At 38.7% G+C, this 6,539-nt stretch overlaps 1 long non-coding RNA gene across 1 annotated transcript in view; it reads right to left on the minus strand.

Annotated features, from left to right (window-relative positions):
* Positions 1-6,539, minus strand: part of LOC103679219 — a 37,780-nt gene that overhangs the window by 4,663 nt on the left and 26,578 nt on the right. Inside the window, exon 2 of the long non-coding RNA XR_572870.2 lies at positions 2,587-2,840. This is a non-coding gene — a long non-coding RNA (uncharacterized LOC103679219). The remainder of the gene's footprint in view (positions 1-2,586; positions 2,841-6,539) is intronic.

Below are 6,539 nucleotides of genomic sequence, written 5' to 3' on the forward strand. Positions count from 1 at the left end.
TTTTCAGGCCTTAATCCCAGAACCCTGGGATCATAACCTCAGTGTAAGGCAGACGCCCAACGACTGAGCCACCCAGGCGCCCCTAAAAAGCCTCTTTAAAGAAAAAAGTATAAGAGGACAACTTAAAATGGTAGGGTTCAGGGAAATTAATAAAAGACATACAATAAAAATAAAACGAGCAATAAAAATAATGACTGCTTTTAAAAAAAGAAGAAAAGACATTCCATGTACAATAGCCCTCCTCCTTCCCCAAAATAACCCTGCATTTATACAAATATGTGACAGGTAAGGTAGACTTTAACACAACAATTATTAGTGGAGATTAAAGAGAGCTCTACATAAAGATTAATAGGCCAAATGTCATCCAACCCCAAATCACTATTTTCAGTCCGTATGCATCTTACAGGTTCGAAATATATCTCACTAAAATTGATAGAACAGGGGAGCTTGGGTGGCACAGTCAGTTGGGCATCCGACTCCTGGTTTCAGCTCAGGGTCCTAGGATCAAGCCCTGTGTTGGACTGCGCACTGGGCCAGGAGTCTGCTTGAAGATTCTCTCCCACCGTCTCCCTCTGCCCTATCCAGGCTAGCGCATGCGCACATGCATACAGGCGCTCTTTCTCAAATAATCTTTAAAATTAAATTAAATTAAACTGATAGAACAAAAAAGTGAAATGGGCAGGTCCATAATCCCAGGTAGCTTAACATTACTTCTCAACTACTAACAAAACAAGCAAATTTAAAACAAAACGAAACAAGGGTATAGAGAACATCTGAAAAGCATAATAAGCAAACTAGAAATAACTGACATTAAGTGCTAGAGCAAAATATATAGATTTTTTCAAATTCTCATATACTCAAAATTACTATATTCTGGGAAACACATGAAGCCACAATAAATTCCCAAACAGTACCACAGAATATATTCTCTATCCACAAAGGAATTAAGCTGTAAGTCAAGGACCAAAAGGTTAACCAGAAAGCCTCCAAATGCTTGAAAGGGAAGAACTACATTTCTAAAAATATTCTCACATTAAATATCATGAAACTAGAAAATGAACATCAATGGAACACAAAGCAAAAGGGAAGAACTAATGAAGATTAAGTGAAGATTTGTTTATATAAATGTAAACAAAAAACCCAAAGCTAATACTTTGCAAAAAGTTACTTTGTGAAGTTTAAAGAAACTAACCCCCCAGAAAAACCGAGCAAGAAAAAGTAAATATAAATTCCCACTTTCAGAAATAAAAAGGACAAATGTTATATTAAGCCTTTTACAAATATTTTCCATTAATCATACACAAATTCTTTCAGAGAAAAGAAAAATTAATTATTTCTATGTAGGCCAGCACTAAGCTTTGATACTAAAATCTGGGTTGAGCCCTTTACAAACATTATTTTACTTCCTGTCAATTCAGAGATACAGAAACTGCTAGTTCACAGATCTCTTAACTCAGATGTCCTCAGGGACAGAAAGGATATAAAAATAAAAAAGGTAGGACTTGGAGTTATGAGGACATTGCAGTGCAACTCTGACTTTTTCTGCTATTACTGGAGATAGGAAAGAGACATTGCTTCGTGATGAGAAGTATTTGCATGACTGAATTGCTAGTGGCTACCGACCTTGACCAACAAGAGGGTGTGCTGGGGACCTGATTTCCCATCTGAAGTTGGTGGCTGTCATTCAATTGTAACTGACTATTATGGAGTGGGAATGCAGGTCTACTATGAAAAATCTGGAAAAGCCAAAAAGCCAGAATTTTATGTGAAATATTCTGATTTTTAAGTTGCTGGCAACTAATGAAAAACATTTTAAATGCTGTCAACCAAACAGGACTGGGGTCCAGCTTTGGCCCCTGTGCCATCATAAATCCCTCTGGGATAGGCACCCAATGGGGGCCCTGGGTGGTCTGCCATTCCAGCAACCATGGCTTCCAAATATAGGCAGGACAGTGTGCTCAGGTTTCTGACAAACCCAGACTGTAGGTGGTTTATACATGCTATAATAAATGCAGCTTACAATATTAAAAAATAACTACCCACCTACTTAACAAAATAAAGAAAGATACAGAAACTAAGGCATAGATATTTTATTTAGCCATCGCTGTAAGGTTAGTATGGTACAAACACAGGATTCCAAAATAAAGAGCGGACTTAAATCCATGCTTAAAACTGTTACAAAATAACTAACTTAATTCTTTATTCTGTCTTATTTCAAAAGCAAAATGGGGGCGCCTGGATGGCTCAGCCGTTAAGCATCTGCCTTTGGCTCAGGTCATGATCCCAGGTTCCTGGGATCGAGTCCGCATAGGGCTCCCTGCTCAGCAGAAAGCCTGCTTCTCCCTCTTCCATTCCCCCTGCTTATGTTCCCTCTCTCACTGTGTCTCTGTCAAATAAATAAAAATCTTTAAAAAAAAAAAGAAAAAAAGGAACATTTTTAACCAAGTACAGGTTTCCTACAAGTCTCAGTGATTCTTAAATGTAATTTAAAATAACAAAAAGCTTCTCTGATTATAAATTATTCAAGACATCTATATTATTGTTTAGTAATTCATGGCACTCAAACACAGCCTTAATATGACCTACCTGATTCTGTTGGAAGGGGGGCTGAGATTGTCCATCAGGAGCCTGGCCTTGGCTGTCATTCCCTCCTACTGGAGAGCCCCGAGTTGTGGCTGTCATATTTGACATAGAACAGATCTTTGCTATTTTGTCTGCTTATGTAGTGGTTGTAACAGAAGAAATTATAGTCCACTTAAAGGAGATAAAGTACCAGCATATGTCAGTCTTAAAAATTTCCAATTCAAAGACAGACCATCTTGCAGAGACCATCTCATAACCTAAAAGTAGAAAGAAAAAGGGGCATATTTATTTTAAATATTAAAAGACAATCATTCCAATTTTAATGTGTATGGTGGTAACATTACCATGCTCTATAGTCACTAACAGATGGCTTTAACAGAGACAAGTGTCTTATTAATACTGTTACTCAACCTACTAAATTCCCATTGCTGTGGCAATAGTTATAGCAAGAAAACATAAAAAGTATACAGTCTTAACATTATATATAGTACCCTGAAAAAATGCAAGGTTCTTAGTTGTCATAGTTGTCTTACCAAAGAATCTAAAAATGCCTGGCAACTGCTGACTTAAAAACACTGTGAAAATATAAATATTCAAAGACAAGTTGTAGACTACTTTGTTAAAAAAAAAAATAAGGACCCTGAAATATAGGCATATACATAAATACACACACAACACCTCCATATGTGATTGCCCTAAGATTACATTAAGTATCTCTTTTACTTTTTGCCAAGCATATAAACATGCTTTATATGGGCTTTTAAAACTTACAGATGCCCCCTATCATCTTTTACTTGAATTCTGTTGCTAACAAACACTATTCTAATAATTTTTTCAGGGCACCTGGGTGGTTCAGTTGGTTAAGGATCTGCCTTCAGATCAGGTCATAATCCCAGAGTCCTGGGATCTAGTCCCATAACAGGTTCCCAGCTCCCCAGGGAGTCTGCTTCTCCCTCTGCATCTCCCCTCACTCATTTGCTCAATCTCACTCTCGTGCTCTCTCAAATAAGTAAATAAAATCTTATTTAAAAAACTTAACAAAAATAATTTTTTCATTCAACTCAAAAAAGTGAGCTGTCAATTTCATTTCATTCTTCACTATTTCAAGTTTATTCTCTTTTTTCTTTTGTCCTTTTACTGGGGGCTCCTGATCCCAGTGTATATATCTACTGTCTCTAATCCTAATTTTCTCAAGTTCTTTCTGGGTCTTTATTCTAAATATACCTAAATCCCCCGCTATCAAAAGCCATTAATATCTGTTCTCCAGGGCGCCTGGGTGGCACAGCGGTTAAGCGTCTGCCTTCGGCTCAGGGCGTGATCCCGGCGTTATGGGATCGAGCCCCACATCAGGCTCCTCCGCTATGAGCCTGCTTCTTCCTCTCCCACTCCCCCTGCTTGTGTTCCCTCTCTCACTGGCTGTGTCTATCTCTGTTAAATAAATAAATAAAATCTTAAAAAAAAAAAATCTGTTCTCCAGAATTTCTTCAAAGATATTTATTTATGTCATTCCTTTTTCTAATTAGATTCATGTTCAAAACCGCTTTTGTAAGATGGACTTACAAGAGGTCCGTGGATGGACTTTGAAATAAACCAATTCCTTTAAAACTACATGCAAAGCTTTCTGCATAAGTGCTTTTGTGGGGGAGGGTAACAGAGATGACAGATGATCCAGGATCAAGACCCTATTTATCCCTACATGACTCTGCAGGTTATAGATATTTTGTGACATTTGTTCTATGAATTAGAAACCTGAGAGTCTAAGATGTTAAGTGATTTCACCAAAGCACAGGCAAGAAAGTATGCAAGCCTAGATAAAATTAATCCTTTCTTTTTGGAGGTGGGAGTAGAGGGGAGGAGGGTGAATTTTTCTACTCACATTTCTCATAAGCTTTTCCTTTGCTTTGAATTCCTTTGGGCACTTGAGCTAAAATATCTTAAAACTTCATTCCCCTGTCATTTTCTGTCTGCTCATTTCCCTCTACCTGGAGATACACAGTTAAGTAACTTAGCAAAAGGAGTAAGTCATTTTCAACAAAAGGCTGTTACTAGACTAAGCAGAAACAAAATGGCAGCGCAATCTCCCTTCCCTCAAACAAAGTCATCTTTCTCCCATATCACAGAATAATCTTTTGCTTCTGACAAAGCATTCCTTACTTACACATCTTTTTTCTCTTCTCACAATTTCACTTCCCTAGGACTTTTTTTTTCTTTTCCTGTTAACATGCTCCACTTCTAGCTATTCATTAGTGCTAAGCAAACTTTCATCACAGGATCTATCCAGTTTTAGGTCATAAATTTTACCCTGGTTTTTGTTCTTTCACTCACATTCATCTCTGTATCATCACATAAAAATTCCCCTTTTCCAAAGCATTTTAGATTACTGGCTTCTAACACCTGTAACCACCTAGAAGACTGGTCTTTTGGTAAATCAAAAATGATGAACAAGAAACATGTATGAAGTAAATTTCTGGAGTCAAACATTAACTCAGGCCCAAAGAAACCACTTCCTATCTTAAAAAAAGTAGGAAGAGTAATTACTGTTTCCATGTCTTTTTCATAGAAATACCACCATACCTATAAAGAAACCTAATTCCTGAAGTAAAGTGTCTTACTGTTATAAGACAAAGGTAATTTTCAATAAATACCTTGCTTTCTTATGCTACAAAGTGAGGCATTTGAGTATTTGATTCTCTAGAAATGAGACTGGGAACTGTATCTTAGATTCCATTTAATCAGAGAGGAAAGAAACAGAAATTAGTGCTCGATTCCAAGTAGGAGTCTCAGATTGAAATAATACTGTTTTAAAATATCATGTTGGGGTGCCGGGGTGGCGCAGTCATTAAGCGTCTGCTTTCGGCTCAGGGCGTGATCCCAGCATTCTGGTATCGAGCCCCACATCAGGCTCCTCTGGTAGGAGCCTACTTCTTCCTCTCCCACTCCCCCAGCTTGTGTTCCCTCTCTTGCTGGCTGTCTCTCTCTGTCAAATAAATAAATAAAATCTTAAAAAAATAAAATAAAATAAAATAGCATGTTGCTTGTCCGGCCTGGGTGGCTCAGTCAGTTAAGCATCTGCCTTTAGTTCAGGTCACGATCTCCAGGTCCTCAAACTGAGTCCCATACCCGGCTCCTGGCTCAATGGGAAACCTGCTTCCCCCTCTCCCTCTGCCTCTTCCCCTGTTGTACTCTCTCTGTCTCTCTCTCTTAAATGAATAAATATTTAAAAAAATTATATGGCTTTATTAAGGTATACTAATCAAAGTGGTTTGCAGAGGGAGAAACTCAGCACTACAAGAAAGTTTCTGAAAGATTTAGTAATTGTTCAAATTATTTACAACATAATTCAAAACAGTTACCAGAACATTCCTTTAGATCATAATTTTTTTCATATTCAAACTCCAGTATCCCTCTCTTTTTTTTAAAGATTTTATTTATTTATTTGACAGAGATAGAGACAGCCAGCGAGAGAGGGAACACAAGCTGGGGGAGTGGGAGAGGAAGAAGCAGGCTCATAGCGGAGGAGCCTGACGTGGGGCTCGATCCCATAACGCCGGGATCAGGCCCTGAGCTGAAGGCAGATGCCTAACCGCTGTGCCACCCAGGCGCCCCAAACTCCAGTATCTCTTAACATATCCCAGGACTGGAAAAGTATCACCTTTCTCAAGATAAAAGCTAGTACTAAGTGAGTGAGGTTAGCAAGATGACAGAACAAAAAGCTCTAGGCCCTTGGGGCACCTGGGTGGCTTAGTAGTTAAGCATCTGCCTTCGGCTCAGGTCAGGATACCAGTGTTCTGGAATCCAGCCCCACGTCGGGCTCCCTGCTTGGTGGGAAGCCTGCTTCTCCCTCTCTCACTCCCCTGCAGATTTCCCCCTCTCCCACTCCCTCTGCTTGTATTCCCTTCTCTAGCCTCTCCTCTCTCTGTCAAATAAACAAACAAAATCTTTTAAAAAAACAGCAA

The sequence above is a fragment of the Ursus maritimus genome (assembly GCF_017311325.1).
Source record: "Ursus maritimus isolate PB19 chromosome Y unlocalized genomic scaffold, ASM1731132v1 scaffold_Y3, whole genome shotgun sequence".
NCBI classification, from domain to species: Eukaryota; Metazoa; Chordata; class Mammalia; order Carnivora; family Ursidae; genus Ursus; species Ursus maritimus.